At 46.5% G+C, this 20,429-nt stretch overlaps 1 protein-coding gene across 1 annotated transcript in view; it reads right to left on the bottom strand.

The window, feature by feature from the left end:
* LOC119394751 (neuronal acetylcholine receptor subunit alpha-10-like) overlaps window positions 1-20,429 on the bottom strand; it is a 387,146-nt gene that overhangs the window by 221,589 nt on the left and 145,128 nt on the right. The window contains exon 2 of the mRNA XM_037662057.2: window positions 1,064-1,089. The gene's annotated coding sequence lies outside the window, so the exon portion shown is untranslated. The remainder of the gene's footprint in view (window positions 1-1,063; window positions 1,090-20,429) is intronic.

Below are 20,429 nucleotides of genomic sequence, written 5' to 3'. Positions count from 1 at the left end.
TGGATACGGGAGCGGGGAAATGAGCTCTTTTTAATTTTATGCTTTGCTTCTCTAGCTGAGGTAGTAATAGAACGGGATGCTATGTCATGCACTGCCTGGCATGACGGGAAGGTGACGCATCCTGCATGCATTATGTTGGGTTGGCACTTTACATGAACCGGCTATCTGAGGCTGCAAACTTGACATAAAGCAATAACTATACACATGCAATGACGTGGTCTGCGCGGTTACGATATAAACCGGGTATTAAATGCCTGCTTCACATTTTATTCACTACTGCGCTTCTGGAAATGCAATTTAAATGCGTATATGGTTAGCTTCCATACTTTACTCAAGCACCATCTTCGTTTTATATTACGCTTATGAAATTTTACGTGCTTTGTTCATACTTCATAATGAGATTTCTAGACAGACAACGGGCCGCTAAGCGGCCGAAATGCTAGGTCTATTGGCCCCAACGTGGGAGCGGCCCGCTTCGGACTAGGAAACTAGGGTGACCTACTGGAACTTAATATTAAATTCTTTCATCGATCGATCTATCCATCCATGCATCCATCCATACAATGATTCACTTTATATAACTGACGTAATATTGTTACGAGTACTTGTTTTCTTATTATTGTGACCATGTGCCTCTAGCTAAAACTAAATCATTCGACGCAGGCCAAGCCAGATTGCAGGCCAAGCCAGATTGCACAACAGCTTTAGAATGTTCGGATAAGATTACGCGCACGACGCGGCTATCTGAGTTTAATTTGGAGCTGGGAAAGGTGATTCACTGGACGTGCGGTAATCTCTCCGAGATATACATGCGCACTCTGCGCTACCTAACACTTAAATAACCGCCCTCTCTTGCACTCATCTTCATTGCGAACCAGGGACCCGTAGCGGCCCCAAAACGTCTATGTATGTTAATCTCCTTTTGAACAAGGCGATTGCCTGTTTAATTTTGTCAATGAATCATCTTCGTTTGACAAGCTTTTGTCGAACCTTGGACTACGTAATATAAACATATGAACCACTGGAAAAAAAAGGAGAGGAATACACAAATTTCACTACTCACCATAGAAGAATGGCTCAGCAGCAGTCCTGCAGAAGAATAAAATAGAGATGTTAGTTTATATGTTGCAGAGCACCCGAGGCTCTAGTCACAATGAAGCACTATTGATAAATAGTATTCGCAGTGTTTATTCGCTCATAAAAGTTGTTTCGGAGAAACGTACATATTCAATTCGCATGTTGGAATCTATATGGAGCGAAGCTCTCTTAAAAGGGCCGCGAAATCAGACGTCATGTTGATAGCGATTTCATGTTTGTAAACTTTGAGGTGAGGCTCGTCCGTGGCAAAGTTAAGCCCTTAAAATTTGTAGCTGTAGAAAGCAAAATAGATAAATGCAATCGTTTTAGCCTAACTGGTGCACCACCGTATACATGCATCAAGATTAGATATTTTTAGTTCGGTATTCGAAGTTTGCACGTCGCCTGGGTTTACAGTGTCCATGTTCGTATTTACTCGCACATGAACATCAGTTGAGTCCTATAACAGATTCATTTCAATGAAGAAAAGCTCCGTTTCGTTACGTCTGCTGAATTTCCTCATTTTGTAAGCAAAACACCACTGGGGCCGGTAAATATGGCGGCTAGCTGATGAACACGAAGTCGTATGTTCATTTACCAGCCGTGAAGACTGCATTTCCATGGGAATTGTATCGCGAGAACTATTACTCGCCGTTCTTTCCATCAACGTTAAACAACCGCAGTTGACAAGAACTAACCCTCATCCCACAACGATGTCATCCCCAATGACCGACTGCGCAGTTTTAAGACGTTAAACCCCAAAGTGTATATACTTTCCAATTGCTCTTATGGATGATAGCGTGAGGCAACCTTTTCCTGCAGGGTAGTCGTAAATAAGCATCGCAAAGAAACAACAGCACCGCCTCTCGCGCGCTTGAGCAGCGCGCTTCGGCGCCTTATTTTGCTGCCCTTACTTTTGCATACCAAAAAAATACAACGCGGAAAAGAGGAGCGTAGTTCTAAAGAGGCTGTCATTAGACCCTCGGTTTGAGAGTCTAGCGAAGCTCTGGAAAAAGAACCTGCTTCCCTTATGTCGTATGCTGGACGTGGTACTTGGAAAAGCGTTACGGCGGGCTAATTACCGTTACTGTCGTATACATAAGCACACGAGTAGTGTATTACTTAGTATTTCTTTCTTGCTTAATATTTTTCTTCCTATTTATATGCGTTCAACGCGAAGCATTCTTGAGACCAGCTGGTGGTGATGAAGTTAGGAGAAAAAGAAAAGGAATGCATGACAAGCAGGGCGGAAGCAGAGAGGAAAGGGGGGTGGGGGGTGGAAGAAGCAAGGACCCGACAAAAAGCCATGAGGGAGTGTTACTTAGCCGGAACGCTCTATATTCACCACGTCGGCTGGCCTTTGTGTGCAGCATCAGAGAGACTGACTTATATGAAGGCTAGTCGGATACAGCCAACTGTTCACGTTTCTTATTTTCTTTTATTTGACGCCGCTTACGCTCGCCTAAACCTCTTTTTGTGTTTCTTAATTAAATGGGGCTTGGTTGAATGTATCGAGCCACTAGACAATGAGGGCGAAAACACAAGGAATTAGCGATTATATTTAATTAAGGTGTAGAAGCAATGGGTGAAATATGAGACAAACCTTAGCCTATAACTAGGCATTTTAGTTAAAAAAAATCCTTGCACTTTTTTTTCTCTTTATTATCTGTTTCTTCGAGCGGTTGTGACTACAGTTCAGTCAACCGGTGCTTCTTATTCTCATTTTTGACTTCTTTGGAAGTAAGTTTAATACTCTCTTTATTAAACATGGAAAAAGGGGATATAACCCCTCCGACAGCACGTTGACGAATATATAATTTTAAGTCAGTGACAAACATTCACTGAATTACGCAGGTTTTTCTTTAGACCACTCGAATTTAGTTCCGGTGAAGGACTATTTCCTCGTGCCTGTGTTTTTCCTTTTTCTTTTAGGATGTATACGCATACGGACAGCAGTGCGCGTTCTCATTGGTTTTCAAAGAAGAGCATGTGCCACCTCCCTCTCTGAGAAAAGATGAATAAAATCAATCAATCAATCAATCAATCAATCAATCAATCAATCAATCAATCAATCAATCAATCAATCAATCAATCAATCAATCAATCAATCGTGTTTATTCACAATCAAATGTGTATTGTCACATGGTTGTGACGGTGAAGCGAGCAGAACTTGCAGGCAAGGATGCGAACTTGTGCCCAGAAAGAAAAGAAGTGACATACACAGTGCAACGATAGCCTCGTGCGCGATCGTCGGTCGTCGGTAATTGAAAGGCTGATTGGCGGCGAAATGTGCCAGCTTTAATACATGCGTCACAGTACATTCTAGTGTATCACTGATGCTCGCGTGCCGTCTCTCAAACATAGGCGTCAGACACGCAATGTTTGTAGAACAGTCGGCGTCATTCGCGAAGCAGCATGCAAGTTGAAGCAAACCCATGAAATGAAGCGCGCGCGCGCGCGTGCACGCACGCACGCACGCACGCACGCACACACACACACACACACACACACACACACACACACACACACACACACACACACACACACACACACACACACACACACACACACACACACGCGCGCGCGCCCGCAGCCCGTTTCTCTGCGTTTCACGACATCTCACGTAGTAGACTGAAAGGAAGCGTACAAGAATAAAAGGAAAAAAAAAGCAGACGGAAGGTGCGGGTGGGAACAATAGCTACAAGCGTCCACACTACGTGCTCGACGACGGGGAATGACAAAGCATTACCGGAACAGCGGTGCTCGTGTTTCAATTTCGCCGCTACAACCTCCCTCTCGAGCTGCTACAGCACCTACCGCAACGACCTCCGACTAAACTGCGCCGCACAACACGCTATATACTGCTGAGAAAGAAAAGGGAGAAATGAATGGACGTGCCCAATATTGGGCCCCCCGCGTAAATAAATCGGTGCAGCGTTTGTGCGAGGGTTGGCGCTCAAAATTAACAGTGCACCTACACCGGCGGCTCGATGCATTATAAATAGAAGTAGGTGTACTGGCAACGTATGTGTAGTGTACTGTGAAGTAACTTCTTATAATAAAAGTTACAAGTAAGATACAAGCAAGATGGTTACGAGCCCTAACCTGTAATCCGTGAATGACGAACATGTTAAACGGCGCTCTTTGCATTTTTATTGTAACTTGCACTGTAACTTGTAACTACCTCAACTCTCTCTCATTCTAACTTGTAAAAGTGCTGCTTGCTGGACCAGTTTGTTTATACCGATACATGATCGGTTGTTTGGGAAAAGCGTTGATTTTCAAATATGTGCAAGTTGCAAGTACTGCGAGGTCTTGTGTCTTCTTCTCCTCGAGTGTGCGTCTCATTTTTCGCTGGTTTTTCTCAAGTGCCTTGTACGTCGCAGTTAGAAATTATATGACAGCGCTTTCAGAGATTTTTTTCATTGCGTTGTAACATAATCGTGATATTGAGACTTTTTTATATCACCCTGCTCGGCACATTTTCCGGTAGTAAATACCAACAAAACGTAATTGTCAGAGTTTACGTGACAAATTCTAAATATCATTACGAAGCACGTTCTAGTAGGGTACTCCGTATTTGTTTTGACCACCTGGTGCACTAGCGCGCACTCATATCTAACACCAAGCGTTCTTTTGCATTTCGCCTCCGTCAAGATATGGACGCCGTGGTCAGGAATTGGACGCGCGTTCTCGAGCTCGTAGTGCGTCACTGTATCCTCCAGGCCACAATGGCTCGTTGGCGATAGTTACAGACTCGATGTTTCTCTAGCAAAATGTTGTGCTGACGTTCACTCATTCTCTATTGCACAAAAACCTGCTCCTTAGAGGAACCACGCCATCTTATTAATTTCATAAAATATCAGTTGAGCCTTACTTAAAGGGCCACCTGTAGGAGTTTACATTATCGTAATCCATTGCATTTTCTGTATAATCTTCGCATAATTTTGTTATATATATATATATATATATATATATATATATATATATATATATATATATATATATATATATATATATATCCTATCGAAAATTCTCATATGACACGTATGCCTCGTATCCAATAATCTCGTATGATGAATCATATGTGCTCTCGTATGATCATACGAGGTTATTGCATATGTGTCATACGTGTCATATGAGATTTTTCGATAGGGTATATATATATATATATATATATATATATATATATATATATATATATATATATATATATATATATATATATTACGATCTCTACAAATATCTTTACGTGTGTACTGTAATCAATGTGAGTGCAACAGAAATATGCATAGCTGTTTGGTAACCTTTATCTTCAAATTATAACACAATAATATTGTTCATTCCAGTGCGCCCACGACAGGGCCGTTAGGCTAGACCTGCCGGTCCCAACGTGGGAGTAGCCGGGTGGCGCGGGGCAACCTCTGCGTCTGCACTGGACTCTCAATAAAGTTGTACTCTCTCTCTCTCTCTCTCGTACTTTTCGTGCGAGATCTGAAGATTACATTGAAATGTGCATTGCCACCCTTTAGCATTGACATGAAAGTTACCGCGACTTCAGAAACGTGTAAAATAAAGAAAGGTCTGCATAATACAAACCCAATTCGCTATACTTTAGCTGGGTCTGGGATTGCTGCATTGATATACCATGGGATGTCATGCCGCACATAGTCAAACTATATCGGCAGAAAAGAAGGAAGAAAGAAAAGAAAATAGGACTCAACTGCCGTAGGGCAAACTGATGCCTGCAGTCGTCATCACTCGGGCAAGTTGCCACTGCAACGTGAATTTCGTCCGATCATTCTTACGTGCGAACCGGCACCGTCAGTTCCTTCCTTCTTTGGCTGACGTCGGCGCCAACTTCGACGACACTGCACACATTTCTACTGCGTCATAGTTTGTGAATGTGCACAGAAGAGGACAGTGGCAACGTCACACGAAGATAAAGCCGCTGTATGTGTGAGGAAAATAAAGCAAACAAACAAAAAACAAATGTTAAAATGAGAAAGGAGAAACCGGAAAGCCCGAAGTGCCGGAAAGAAAGTTTGGTGGTGAGGGTAGCGCGCTGCAGAAATTACCGGGTTTCTTCTACGTGCCATCCTGATGGAGAAAACAATAGCGCGGTCGGCGGCTGGCGAACAATGCTGCGAAAGGCGCCTCATCCGTGCTGGTGCGCTTCTCTGTTTGCCAGTCGCCACCGACCAGCACACCCACTTTTTGTTTTTGCTCCGCACTTCGTCTTATCAACAGGGAGTGCGAACGTAATAAAGTTTTCCTTTATCCCTGCTTCGTGTCCATGGATCGCGACGTTTGACGAAGAATCCGTTAGTTTTCGCAACTCGGCAGTGAAGGAAGAGGGGGAGAGCGCGCAAGGCGGAATGCACTCGATATCTCGCAAAAAGAAAGAAAGAAACAAACAAACCCAGAGATAAAACGAGAGGAGATCGTGAGGTGTTAGTGGGGAAGGAAGACAGTAAAAATAGCCTCAGAGTTAGTTCACAGGGGTTTGCCCAGTTCGGCAAGCGAGCTGTCCAGCAAATATAACCGTGGTCGATAAAGCGGGGCCCCGAGTGCGCGCGTCGGCACCCGGAAACAAGAGAGGAGAGGAGTTTGGCGGGGAAGTGGGGCGCGAGTCTTCAATGGAAACATAAAGTAAGCGCGTTCCTGCCTCTTATATTGAGTTACACGGGTTACAAAAACAGGGAGTCTGGAAAAGAAAGAAAAAAGACGACGGCAATCGAGAAAGCAAGCACGCCGAGCTTACGGATGTAGCAGCAACAACAACGGCATTGCTTCTATAACAGGGAGGGAACTATGGGGCAGGGTGTGTGTGTGTGTGTCCTGGGATGAGGGAGCGGGGAGGGGAGGTGGGGTGTACGTTGCGGCACCGGAAGAGAAACACTGGCCGCAGTCGAGGGCCTCGAGGAGCGAACGCCCTGGCGGCATAACAACGAGACACGCAGGAAGGGGTGACAAAGCATATATCGAAAGAAATGGTCAGAGAGAAGAAGGCAAGGATCGTGGGAGCAAAAAGGATGAATGCGGACAGGCGAGCCGCTCGGAACAAGCCGAATGCCGAGGAAGGAAGGAAGGAAGGAAGTGAAAGGAAAACAAGAAAGGAGGGAAGTGGAGGAGAAGGCAGAGCGATGTCCGACGTGGGGGAGACAAAAGAGGCAGCCGCGCGGCGTTTTTTGCTTGGCGCAAATTGAAGCCTTTCTCTCCTCCGCGCTACGAACCAGCCTGCCTTGCCGCGCAGGGCCGCCGGCGATCGGTGGCAGCCACTGTGCCAACGTATGGTGCGCTGTTCCTTTTTTACAACCGGTGTTAGACCTTCTTTATTGAGCAATGAAAGGAACCCCCTCCACCGTCGTTACTCCTACATTCCCCGCTCTTTGGCCGCTGGCTTCCCTCCCCCGCTCCAATCGCCGCGAATTCGGGAGCGGTCGTCTTCGTCAGCGGCGGCTGAATATGTGGCGACTGCAGGAATTCCGGTGGAAGCCGCTGCGGGTGTGTGGCCGCCGGACTGCTTGGCCCCAAGCAGTCTCCTTCCCTTTGTACTCCCGGTTGGCCCGCGGATCGACTCTGTAGCGGATGAGGCTTTTCCTTTGTCGGCAGCGGGATGCGGTCCCGGCCGCCATCAGCATCTTTCCTGCTTTTCCGGTGCCCACGGGATTGTTCCTTAGCGAGCAGCGCCCCCTCACCCTCTCTCTTCGCGCACACGGCCTCTTTCAAGTGAGACTGATCTTCGTCTCTCCTGCTACTCTCTGCTCCTCATTTGTTCGCTCGTCTCCAAATGAGCCCGGTGTCTCCATTCTAGCTCGCATGTGTCTTTTCACCTTAAAGTGAGACTGATCTCCCCCTTTTCTCTGCGTTCACGCCTGTGCACTTTCGTGTGTATGTCTGTGTGCGCCTACGTGTTCATAAGGGGGTGTGTTTGTAAAACGTGCTCGCGGCAGTAAGCTGCCGTCGACGGTTGCTTCTCCATTGAGGAGGAGGCCACGGTAGGGTCGTAATGAGGGGCTCGTCCGGCTGAGCCGCAGTGCCCGTCGGCGTTAAGGCGGGGGCGCGAGCTTGGTCGTGGGCGGCTGCATCGGACCGCTCTTTTCCCGACTTCCGTAGAGGGCAAGAATCAGAGCACCATCGAGCGAAGCGTGTGGCGTGAGTCACATGGCCTGCACTGTTGCTCATATTTAGCTATCTTTTGCGAAGTCATAGTGCTGAGGTTTCGAGTGTATCACACGTGTTATCGCTTTCTCTTTTTTATATATTTAGGGCTGCGTCGTCGTCCACCGCCTTGGTGCAACGCAAGTGGTCTGTTTTTACTGAGCATAAATTTGAGACCGATTTGAAGCCAATGTGATGCTATTCCGAAAGTATATAACGGAAGAATTGCGTTTTGCTTTTTTCACGAGAAATCCATAAAAGAGCATCAGGCGATACTAATGAAGAATGCTAGATGGCGAGAAAGCTTTATTTCGTCTCTGATAGCTTAAAAGTCCAAAAGAAAGGAAGGGGAAGATGGAAACTCGCGATGAGAAATTCCCTGTTTGCGAATTTATCGCACCTTAAAGGTGTAACTTATAAAGTATTTACAATGGACCGGTTACTATAACATACCGCTACATGATGTAACCGCAGTTTTAACTTATCTCAGTGATTACTCCTCCCAATATGTTGGGTGTGTCGCTCGGCATTTATGTCAGAACGAATGAGAAAGTAATTTCGGAATGACTTAATGAGTGAGTTATAATACGTCGCTTAAATTTTACCTCACTCACTCACTCACTCACTCACTCACTCACTCACTCACTCACTCACTCACTCACTCACTCACTCACTCACTCACTCACTCACTCACTCACTCACTCACTCACTCACTCACTCACTCACTCACTCACTCACTCACTCACTCACTCACTCACTCACTCACTCACTCACTCACTCACTCACTCACTCACTCACTCACTCACTCACTCACTCACTCACTCACTCACTCACTCACTCACTCACTCACTCACTCACTCACTCGCATTGCTGATCCTTTGTTCATGTGCTAGAGCACGCAGCACAGAGGAAGCCAAAGCGAAAGAATATGCAGTGAGAGTGTCTTTAATCGTGCTTGTTACCTTAACGAGAAAGTTATGCTGTGCTAATGGACTGCAAATTGCAAATAACTGCAAGCACATGAGTGCAGAAAACTATTGTCGCAGTTTCCTTTTTGTGTGCACGAAAGTGTACCATTCTCCTTTTCGTCGCTGGCTCGTATATAATCTGCATTGTCACGCCGTATTAAAGTGAGGCTCTCCAATTTAGTGCCGAAGTATTTTATTCTTTGCTTTAGTGCCAGCTGATGACCCTGTACGAAAGAAAGAGATGGGTTCAGAGAGGGTGCCGAAAGAGTGCAGCAGGACAAAACTAACTCTATACAAAGACAGCGAGAGAAGACTGACTGCATAATAAAGCGATCCACAGCGGCTTGCCCCAGCAATTTCACTTATTCTTGCGGCTCAATAAGGGAAACTCTTTCCCGCGATGCAGTAACAATCTTCGAGGTGAGGTAGTGCGAGGAGACGGGAATGGAGCACCAGCATAATTAAGTGAAGATAACGAAATTTCGCGTAATGAAGTTGGATAATGTCGTTTACGAATGCTGCCCGGGGTCAGTGCTGCTCCGTGCGAGAATTAAAAACGAAACACCCTCCGTGGATGCGATTGTTTCGCGCAAGGTTGTTATCCTCCGGTGTCGTGGTTTCCGAGGAAAAGAAAAAAGTGAGCTGAAAAAGAAAACGCTGCCTTAAAGGCATATATAAAAAAAAGCTGGAGAGGCACGCAGCAAGGGCAGCTTACGTGTCGAAATAAATGGAGGTGCAACCAAGTATACTGTAATATACGAGCTGATTATGCAGTCACGTGAAAGGAACACCTTCTACATATGAATAAACGAGGAATCTGGAGTAAACATACCTGTATTATGCGAACTGATTATGCGGCTCGTTAAAGAATAAACACATATGCGCCAGAAAAGTCAGGCAGATAGCATGCACTTTGGAAATCGATGTTATTCGAAGCAGTCTGGGAGGAGCTAGATGTGCCTCATTGTTTGTCAACAATTAAGCGTTACAAGGTGGAGCGACGTCTTTGTGTATATTGAGTAGCGTGCGCGACACGTGCGTGCAGGGCCTGTCGTCTTCTCCCTGATGGCCATAGAGTAGTCCAAGATAAAGTAGCCCGACAAGAGTAGTCCTACATAACACTCGCACGCGAGCGCAGACGCCATTCCCATCGACGAGAGATGAACGCTTCTGCACGCTGACGCGCCAACTGTAACCTGTGTTCGTTGGCGTATTATAGTATGCAAAAGTGAGCCGAATGCACGGTATCGCGATTGTATTATTTATCCCATCGATATAAGAACGGATATCTAACATTACGCGACGGTAACCTATATTAGTCAGCCGTGGTCAACATAAGACGACGTTACCCTGCAGTATTTTTTTAAGGTGAGAGCATTAGATGCCTCATAAAACACGAAAATTGATCGTCGGCGTACCGCGTCGGCGGCGTCGACGCAAGTGACGCAAAAAATGTTATCATGTGATGACATCACAGATCGCCGAAATGTGTGACGTCATCATGACGTCACATAACGTGCCGTCACATGTTGGCGTCATTACGTCACATCGTCGCTTGGTCAAACGTGGGCCGATAACGGAGTCAGTGCAAAACAAGGTAAGATACAGAAAGCTTGCAATGCCTCCGATCTCGCAGGCAGTGAAAAACCACGTTAGGTGCAGAAAGCTGTCGGATGGGGGCGTGGTGTGTGTGTGTGGGGGGGGGGGGGGGGAGTGAATCAATACATCAACCGAAAAGAAAAAGATGGTCTTCCCCTTCTAGTCGTATAAGGCGATGTCATAAGGGACCCGTGTGAGTTTTTCGCTTGCCCGCTGCTTGAACTTATGCGCGCACAGACAACCTAGCGGAACATATACGTACGTTCGTGACCTCATGCCCCCTGCTTGCCACCTCTCCAATCCACGCGCACGCGCGCGCACAGGCATTGCAAGAACGAAATATGTATTTCCGACTGCACACATATGCGTTCTTTTCTTTTCCCCGTGCGGTTGCAACCGCACGTGCAGAGGCACAGCGACAGCTGTCCTTGCAGGAGGGTGGTTTTGTGGAACTCCGCATTTATTTCGCTCCGACTTCAGGCACATACAAAGTTCGCAGACAGTGTGTGCGATACGGCAGCAACAACTTCTACAATCTCCTTTAGCCTGTCCTCGAGGAAGCGCTCACCTGAAGGGTTCACCCGCGCATCCTCTCGTTCTTGCGAGTATGGGATATGCACTCCGGGGCTTACTTTCGGGATTCTTCCGGCGCTCGCAGAACGCGAGTGATGTTCAAAACCCGGTTATTACGGTCCCGGAGAAGTAGACTTTATAACCCCTCGGCACGTCGTTTTCGTATTTAGCCTTCTTTTGTTTTTGTTCCCTCCGGGTTTCCGCGGCAGTATGCCCGGAATCAGGGCGTAGGTTCATGCGTAAGAAAAAAAAAAGAAGCCTTCGAGATGCGTGCAGCCGAGAAATGCGGCTTAGGAAAGTAGAGTTCACTCTTGCCTCCGAGAGAAAAGGATTTGTCGCAGCTGTCTTTGTTTTCGGTAGCTCAAGAAAGAGACTCTTGAATCGAGGAGAAAAAGAAATAAACAACGAAGAAAAAGGAAGGAAGAAAGAGTGGCAAAGAGAAGTAAACCGATTATGAGTTGGGTGTGTGTGCGGCCGGTTGCATTCGATCCGTATGGTTTATGAAAGCTTGAGCCGAGAGGAGCTCGCGCTGCTTCTGATTTACTGCGAGTACTAGGAACAGGATTGCCGTCAGCCGACTCTTTTGATGCGGGTGAGCTGCGATTCGGTGAGCTTCATGCCTCGGCTTGACAACGTCGAGAAAAAAAATTGCCTCGCGACCTCGCATACATATAAGCCGGGGACCTTATAAGGAAAGCGGAATGTTTTCCAGCTGGAGCGTTGCCGAGAAGAAGACGACGAAGAAACAAAGGAGCGGGGTGGGGGGTGGGGGGGGCTTAGAGAAAGCACCACGCCTCGATGCTGCAAGTGCTGTTAACCCTAACTGGTTCATTGGTTGAATGGTTTACGTACCAGATCATTCACTCAGTTTCAGTGACTTGATCTTGAATCTTTGTTTTGTACTTCAATGGGGTATTTTTCTTAAACTTCAGATTGTAGATTGGGCTTCGAAGTGCTATTGAATTCAGACTAACAGTTTTTCTTATATACCTTAACGTAAGCCAATGGAACGTCGACGCTTATAGCTTGGTGGTAAGTGAGGAAAGTCATCCTTAGCGCAAACTTGAGTTGTGCTTGAGTAGTACACGAGATCTTCGAAAACTGCACCTTATATAGTGTTAGATTATATAGTGTTACTTAATAGAGGGGCTTCATGACCAGAGAGTGGCGAGCAACGTAACACGATAAAGAGTAATCCTACCGAAAGACCATAGAGGACAGCAGAAGTCGACTCAGTCATGTGATCATATGGACTAATTGACTATTTGTCGTGGTTTTAAGCGAGAGTAAGTGCGAGCAGATAAGTATTAGAATCTGATACAGTTTTACTTCAAGGAGATTTCATATGCATAAACTCTCCAGTCCCTTACCCTTGTCCAGACTGTCTCGTTGACAAACATCACCACTGCGATGGTACCGTTTTCTTAACGCTGACATCTGTGCCCCTGAAAAGCACTTCAGTATTTTTTTAGATTGTTTTGGCTAGAAGAGGCTTGAGGTAAGTTCCACTCGCACCCGAGAAGCAAGGTTCGAATAAAATTACCTCGAAACTACACCGCTTGCGCCACGCAGAGTCATTTATCCTAACCAGTTTATGATCTTGCACTGTACCTTAGTGTAACGGCTGGACTCAACACTTGCTTCCGGTAATATTATCCTTGTATCCTGACCGTACGTGTAGCTGGCACGAAAAGCACTGAGTGGATTACTGTAGTGCCGCCAACCCATATGTCTTTGGTAACGTTTATAAGCTTGATGTAGTACTTCCCGTATGCACGTGACTAGTACCCATTCTATCTTCAGCTTTCTTTCTGTCCTACGTACATCCTCTTGCGGATTGTAGTGCGTATCTGCACGAAAATTCCGTAAAAGAAAAAAAAAGAAGACTGTATTCCGAAAGACGTGGTGTTTCAAAGCTCTCAAAAACAAATAGTAGCCAGGAAAACCGGAAAGGCTGACAGAAAATGACCGAACTGAAAGAAATGATGGCGTGGATAGAAAGCCTACGTGAATAATGGTTTGTCAGCGTATGGTCTGAAGCCTCGGCACGAAAAGACTGATAGCATGGTAACGCTAGACTAACCTTAAGACGCGGCTTTCCTGAAAAGAGGTCATCTCTTATTATTATTTTTTTTTGCCATAGAGCGTATCTGCTCCATCGCGCTGTTTCGCGGTTCTTAACAACTTGTATTGTGTTTTTGTGCGGTTTTCATCAGCCAGCGGCGTTACTACTTCATTTTGTTTTCCATCAACGCAATGCTGGAACTCTACAGAGCGCTCTTTCTCGGTTTTCTTAGATATAGCCTGCCCGTGCTGAGTAATACTTGTAAGACCAATATTCGTGTTCTGCAGGCAGTACAAGCTCAAGCACTCAGAGCGTGCCTTGGTTTGCCCAGATGTACGTCAATAGAGGCAACTATTGCGATTGCTCGTGACCATCCAATGCAAACTCACATTACGGTGGAAGTCCTGAGAACGCACATCAGACATTTTGCACGTGCTCCCTGTCATCACCTTGCAACACTGCCTTCAGAGAGGCGCCACGCATCATTTTCTAAAACTATCGTCAAGTACAACGACAAACTTCCCTCGGGCTTCACCACTGCATCTAAACCACCGATGCCCCCTCGGTGTTTTATTCGACCCACAGTTCAACTCAGTGTACCAGGGATCCGGAAAAAATCTGAGCTGTCGTCAGCTGTGTTGAAACAACTGTCTCTGCTTCTTTTGTACGAGAATTATGCGGACAGTGTACATATATATACAGATGGTTCCACAAACATCCAGTGTTCGTCCGGTGCGGTGGTTGTCCCAGCAAGAGCTATTACCATCAGCTTTAGGACCGACCACTCCACGACGTCGACAGCTGCGGAACTAGCTGCTCTGCGCGCTGCACTTTGTTTGGTTAATCGGGAACCACCTCAACATTGGTCTATCTTCAGCGACTCAAAGGCAGCCCTACAATCTGTGCTATCTGCTCTGCGTCGCGGGCCATACGAACAGCTCGTTTTTGAAATTCGAGGTCTTCTCCACACTTCATATGAGAAAGGGCACCACGTGACGTTTCAATGGCTGCCAAGTCACTGCGGCGTCATAGGGAACGAACAGGCCGATAATGCCGCTCGGACAGCTCATGAAAGCACACAGGAAGATACTATCCCACTTTCAAGGTCTGACGCTGCCAGCAGTCTTCGAGGCCTTGCACAGGAGATCACGCTCGCTCTATGGTGCCCACCAAGCAGCCAAACCAACCGGACTAATCGTCAACGCCACCTGTCCTCTTTGATGCATATCTGTATGCCAACTGGACTCCGCCGAAGAGAGGCCACATTGCTTTATCGCTTGTGGCTAGGGGTGGCATTTACGAAATCCTATTCCTTTCGAATTGGAATGGCCGACAACGCTCTCTGCGATGCCTGTCGTTGCGAGGAGACGCTACACCACGTCCTGTGCGACTGTCCGGTATATAATGCTCAGAGACAGTCATTGGCGTCCGTTCTAGCGCGCCTTGATAGTAGACCAATGTCTGTTCAAACAATACTTGCATGTTGTCAACAGAAGACATCACAACTGAAGGCAACTGAAGGCACTGCTGAGGTTTTTGAGAGCGACGAACTTGGCCAAGCGCCTGTGACAGAAATGTCGCGTACCACGCAGGAGTGACCAACTACCACGCAAGAGTGACCGACTGTTTCTATGTGTGCTATGCTACCACGCAAGAGTGACCGACTGATTCTATGTGTGCTGTGTCGTGCTATCTTTCTATCTTTCTCTCTCTCTCTCTTTCCTCTCCATCTTTAAATCTCCCCCACCCTGTCCCCATGTGTAGGGTAGCAAACCGGTTGTCCCATACTGGTTAACCTCCCTGCCTTTCCTTCTCTACTATTTCTTCTCTCTCTCTTTCCATCAAACATTCAGACTTTGTTTAAATAGCTTGTTAAGATAATACTATGCAGAGACTCGATTAGCTAATAAAAGATGAAAAACAGGAAAAGAATGTGTCACTAATCCCGTTAATGGGAATGGCAATCGCCGGGCGGATTCGAAGGGCTGGCGTCTAGGCCCTCCGAAAACACACCACGAAAGCGCGGACAATTTAGAGTTGGTCCTTTGGTGCGCCAGCGAACGCCGGTTGTGGTCCAAAGACCGAGTCAGAGCCGAGAGTCGGTAACACAAACGAAGACGAAATATATTGTCGGTTAAGGCAATACAAATATCACAAACACATGCACACTCGGCTGGTACCAGTTACAACTTCACAATATAACTCAGATGGTGTTTACATAACGGGAGCTAAACAAACAGATCACACGCTACAGATGCAATCGCATGCATTACAACTATTCGAGGAGAGTTAAAGTCCCGAATGTACAACGGCGTATACCGTCCACAATTCTTGGACAGTAATCGGATGCTTCTCTTCTAGGAAACACTCACGCCAGCTCCAGTGTTGATCGTCGTAGCTCAACCGTCGTCGTAACTTGTCACGGCTCACACGACGTCGTCATCCGATTCTTCCAGATCGACGATCGACTGACCGCACACCATGATAAACACGTCTTCTTTGGCTAACGGAGCCACACTGCCACACTTACCATAACTTCACCATCACCTGGCCGACTGACTCACTCACTCCTTCACTCCTTCACTGACTGTCTGGTCGTCGCGTGCGCGCTTTTATCCCCTCTCTCCCGGTTTCTAGAAGCGCCGCGAGCGTTCTTCGGCGTCTAGTACAGCCAATGCTAAGGAAAGGGCGAGAGCTTTCTCGTAGGTTCGAATCGCGGCGGCGTCGCTTGGCGATGCATCATGCTTCTCTTCCAGATGTTTCCAGGCTTTGCCGGGCGTTTGATCGCGTTGTCTGCGTCTGGCTCGAGTGGGTGAGGAGGATGCGGCGCGCCGGCGTCTTTTGATGCTGTTTTTTCGCCGTTCGCGCTTCTTGGGCGATCGGCACGCGCCGCTTTTTCCCGCTGCCGTTTGAAAGCGGCCGCGCGCGCGCTTTATTAAGCGCTCGTTTGTGACAGAATGACATAAACAGATTGTTGGTCTGGGTTTTGACTACGTGGCTGATTCTGTACTTTTTTACGAGACACACAACCACTGTCTGCGTCACTTAAGATAATTGTCTCCCTTCGGCAAAAACAGAAAAACAAAAAAGAAAAAAAAACGACACCTTTAAATTGATGCCAGTAGGTACGTGCAAATATTCGAAAATTTCAAATATCAAATGAAGTAGTGCCTTATTCGATTAGTTCTTCCAATAAAAGAGCGGCTTTTCGTAAACGCAAATAGATTTCAAAATGGTTCACAAATGTTTCAAAACTTCAACTGTATCCAAATAAACACAAAATTTGTTCAAAAGCAAGCGCGCCTTCCATTACCGCTCGGGCCTAATTGTCGTTGGCATGTGCATCCCCCAGGGCTGCATCAATCTCTGCCTACAAACCCTACTTCGCCATTGCTGTGTTGTCAATGAGCGCGCGGAGCGGAGTACGCGGAACCGAGTTAATTAACAGCTCATGACAGTAATAAACAGACATTTAATTCAATTTCCAATTTGAATATTTATAGAAAGCTAACAGGAGTTTAAGGAGTAGTCTTTAGGTTCGTCTCCAAAAATAGCATCTTTCAAGAATAAATTTTGGAAAACAAGTATTAGAGAAGTACAATAGCACGTAAAAGCTGTTATGTAACTCTGTTCTCACGGCAAAATATAATCAAAGAGATGAATCCATTAGAAAAGAAAATTTCATTAAGAATCCATTGCGAAGCGAGGAATGAGAGGCAGCCGGAGACGGTACAGGCTAAAGTCGGCTAGCACTGACTAATTTTACCCGCCGCGGTGGTCCAGTGGTAATGGGGCTTGACTGCTGACCCGAAGGTCGCGGGATCAAATCCCTGCCGCGGCGGCCGCATTTCGATGGAGGTGAAATGCCAGAGGACCGTGTGCTTACATTTAGACGCACGTTAAAGAACCCCAGGCGGACAAAATTTCCTGAGCCTGCCACTACGGCGTCTCTCATAATCATATCGCAGCTTTGGGACGTAAATCCTCCAAATTATTATCACTGACTAATTTTTGCACACAGCTGCATCCTTAGTCATGAGTTCGACGAATGTTCGTCTGGTAAGGCGTTGGATGAGATGATAAAGGGTCACTGACCAAGTAGAAAGAAATTATCCGACGTTTCGGAACCGCATACGGGTCCCTTGTTCACTGAGCTGGACTGCAAGACGTTGTCAATTAATAGCCAGTAGGTGACGCAACGAGCGTGCGTAAATGGCAGGCACAGTCCCTGTTGTCCTATTTATTGTAACTGGCGTCGACTAAGTGAATAGTGATTCTAGAAGCCGGCGCTCAACGATATGATTATGTTCATGCGGATGCCCGGCAATGGCGTTCGTCGTGTGACTGTTATAAGTCACGTCACGCTGGTGTTCCTTGAGGCGTCAGGAGAACATTCCTGTTTCGCCAGTAGTGGTAATAGCTGCGTACTGCTGGTGAATGTTGGCTACTTATTCATGATAAGGTTATATGCGCACAATGACAGGGAATTAACATACACAAGCGCAGTAATTCCTTAATTTGGCCTCGTTCTTTAAGTAGCACGCAAGAAGCTTAACACAATTTGTTACAAACTGGTTAGTTATGGCTAGTTTTGCCTAACCTTGACGCCAGCTGGCAAATAAGGAGTGCGCCACACTCGCCGTCATGGCTACGACTGGCGCTGGCTAACACTCTCATGATTACACACACAGAAATACCCAATTAAGTGGACGGGAGAGCGACCGCCGCCGTAGCTCTATTGGTAGAGCATGTAATGCATTATTCGAAGGTTGTAAGTTCGGTACCTAACGGCGGAAAATTTGCCTTTTCGTCCACTTTAGTTGCTTTCCGTTTACGTCGTAAATACTATTCTACAGTTAAATACTACAAATAATGTCCCTCATACATTCCTTTCCGTCGTTGTCGGTTTTCCTTAGGTTGTGCCTGACAAATAAACGAGACCTTGATACACTTAATCTTGGCTGGCATTGCTGGTGCGCGGGGACACGAGAAGTTGATTCTTAGCAAGCATGACAGTTACGCCGAAGAAATTCGCCCCCATTTTTTTTTCTCAGGTGCTTCGTCGCGTGTTGATTATAATGTGTTTCATGTGACGTTCGATTGAAGACCATAGAAATGGCTGTCTTGCGCTCTAAAGGGATATAAGAAACACTATTAGACTGGTAGTGGTATGAGATATCACCTTGAGGTCACTGAAAAAAAAAGAAGCAAGAAGAAACACTAAAAGTTGCTTTTACATCTGAGCGAAAATATTTAGGCGGTCATATTATCTCTCGCAAGACATGCAGTTAGAATAAAAAAACATAAATAAAGAGCAGGATTCATACAGAGCAGATTGAACGTCAGAAATAAAATGATGGTTCAATATCAATCCGAGCCACGAATGGGAATAGCGGGAGCATCCATTGCAAACATCATGTTTAACAATCCGGACCCCTAAGAGCAAGAAGTAAAATAAATAGTTGTATAAAAAAAGAGGAATGCGCATTGCAGGTGAGCTGACTTGTTTTGGTTTCGGTCTGTAACCAGAATCAAACATCGTTCGGGTGGGCTAAAAGGAAGAGCCTGTGCGCACATAGAACGCTATCAAATCAGGCACGAAGAATAACGCCCGGCTCTCATTTTACTCCCGACTTTCTGCCGGCAAAAAACGCTTCGGTGCACAAAGCCTGCAGAAGCGTGAGGCCAAACATCGTCTGGTCGTGGCATCTCCTTTCGCGGGCGGCGTCGCACAAAAGGCAGCCTTAGGGGGAAGGGGGTGGGGGCGAACGATAAGATAAGAGAAACAGTTTTCGAACGAGGGAAACAGGAATAGTTCTCTAACGTCCAAGGAAGTCAAAAGCCAAAACATGCGCGTTGGCTGCGAAAGCGTACTGACTTTGGTCTCGACTGACTGTCCCGGAAAAAGGTAGAGCGTTCGATACTCGATGCCAGCGGGAGCTCGTTATTTAGAAAAACAAGCGGTTCTTTTGAAGGCAGTGCTTTCTTTGATCTCTCCCACCCACCTTCTGTAAACAGGTATGGCGACGTGAAATTTCTGCCTGACAAAAGCCGAAGTTTTAAGATTTTACGTTGCTGAGAACTAGAAGACACAAGTTATGTTTTTTCTTGTTCGTTTTCTTCTTGATGTGGGTTGAAGTCCCGTCAAGGAGATGATCGACGTCGATGAAGCAGGAGGCAGGTTGGCGGTAATAAAAACTTGAAGGTATATTGCAGCGAAATATTTACAGTCACATGTAAATCTTGCCGAAGCACACTGATGATAACATAGACATCAACAGCATCTTACTCTTCTACTTAACTTTTCTTAAGTTAGAGTCTAGAACACTGTTACTACATACGAAGAACCGAGTCTCACTGTTCGACCACCAAGTGGTTACGGCCCAGACAGAAGTTGCATCGTACGGAGTCTTACTGATCGATCAGTTAAGTGATTACAGCCTAGACTGAAGGGAAACGAATTCCGCCCAGTCTTAAGTACCTTGCGGTAAACAAAGAAAAGGGGAGGTGGCCACTGGTGGTCCGCCTCAACATTCCCTTATCCAATCCGTTTATTCTCAGATTAAGCCACTCCCTACTGGGCTGTCCCTAATCTCGACAGCAGTGTCTTTACAGTGCAGGCAGGCGTTTTGGCACTCTTTCCCATCATGGCTCTCCCTCTCCTTATCCCACGCTTTCAGGGATTCTCACGGTTGAAATACATCGGTATTTTAGCCCTGGTGCATTCACGCAATTTTCCCACACTCATCGAGCTGGACCCACGGTGCCAGTCGTTAAATGGTTCCGGGAAAGAAAAGGCGTTTGCATGTCCCTGCCTCCCGCGCATTCGGACCTTGCATTGTTGCGAAAGCACATGTCGATCGTTAAAGTGTCCCCTCGAGCGACGGCGGAGGGCAGGATATGTTTGCCCGCCTCATCTTGCCACGCGTTCGGGCCGCTCTTCTCCAAGCCGGCCTCTGAGAAGAGAACGTGTAGACAAGCTG

This window comes from Rhipicephalus sanguineus, chromosome 5 (assembly GCF_013339695.2).
Source record: "Rhipicephalus sanguineus isolate Rsan-2018 chromosome 5, BIME_Rsan_1.4, whole genome shotgun sequence".
In the NCBI taxonomy this organism is placed as follows: domain Eukaryota; kingdom Metazoa; phylum Arthropoda; class Arachnida; order Ixodida; family Ixodidae; genus Rhipicephalus; species Rhipicephalus sanguineus.
This window is presented reverse-complemented; position numbering and strand designations above follow the sequence as displayed.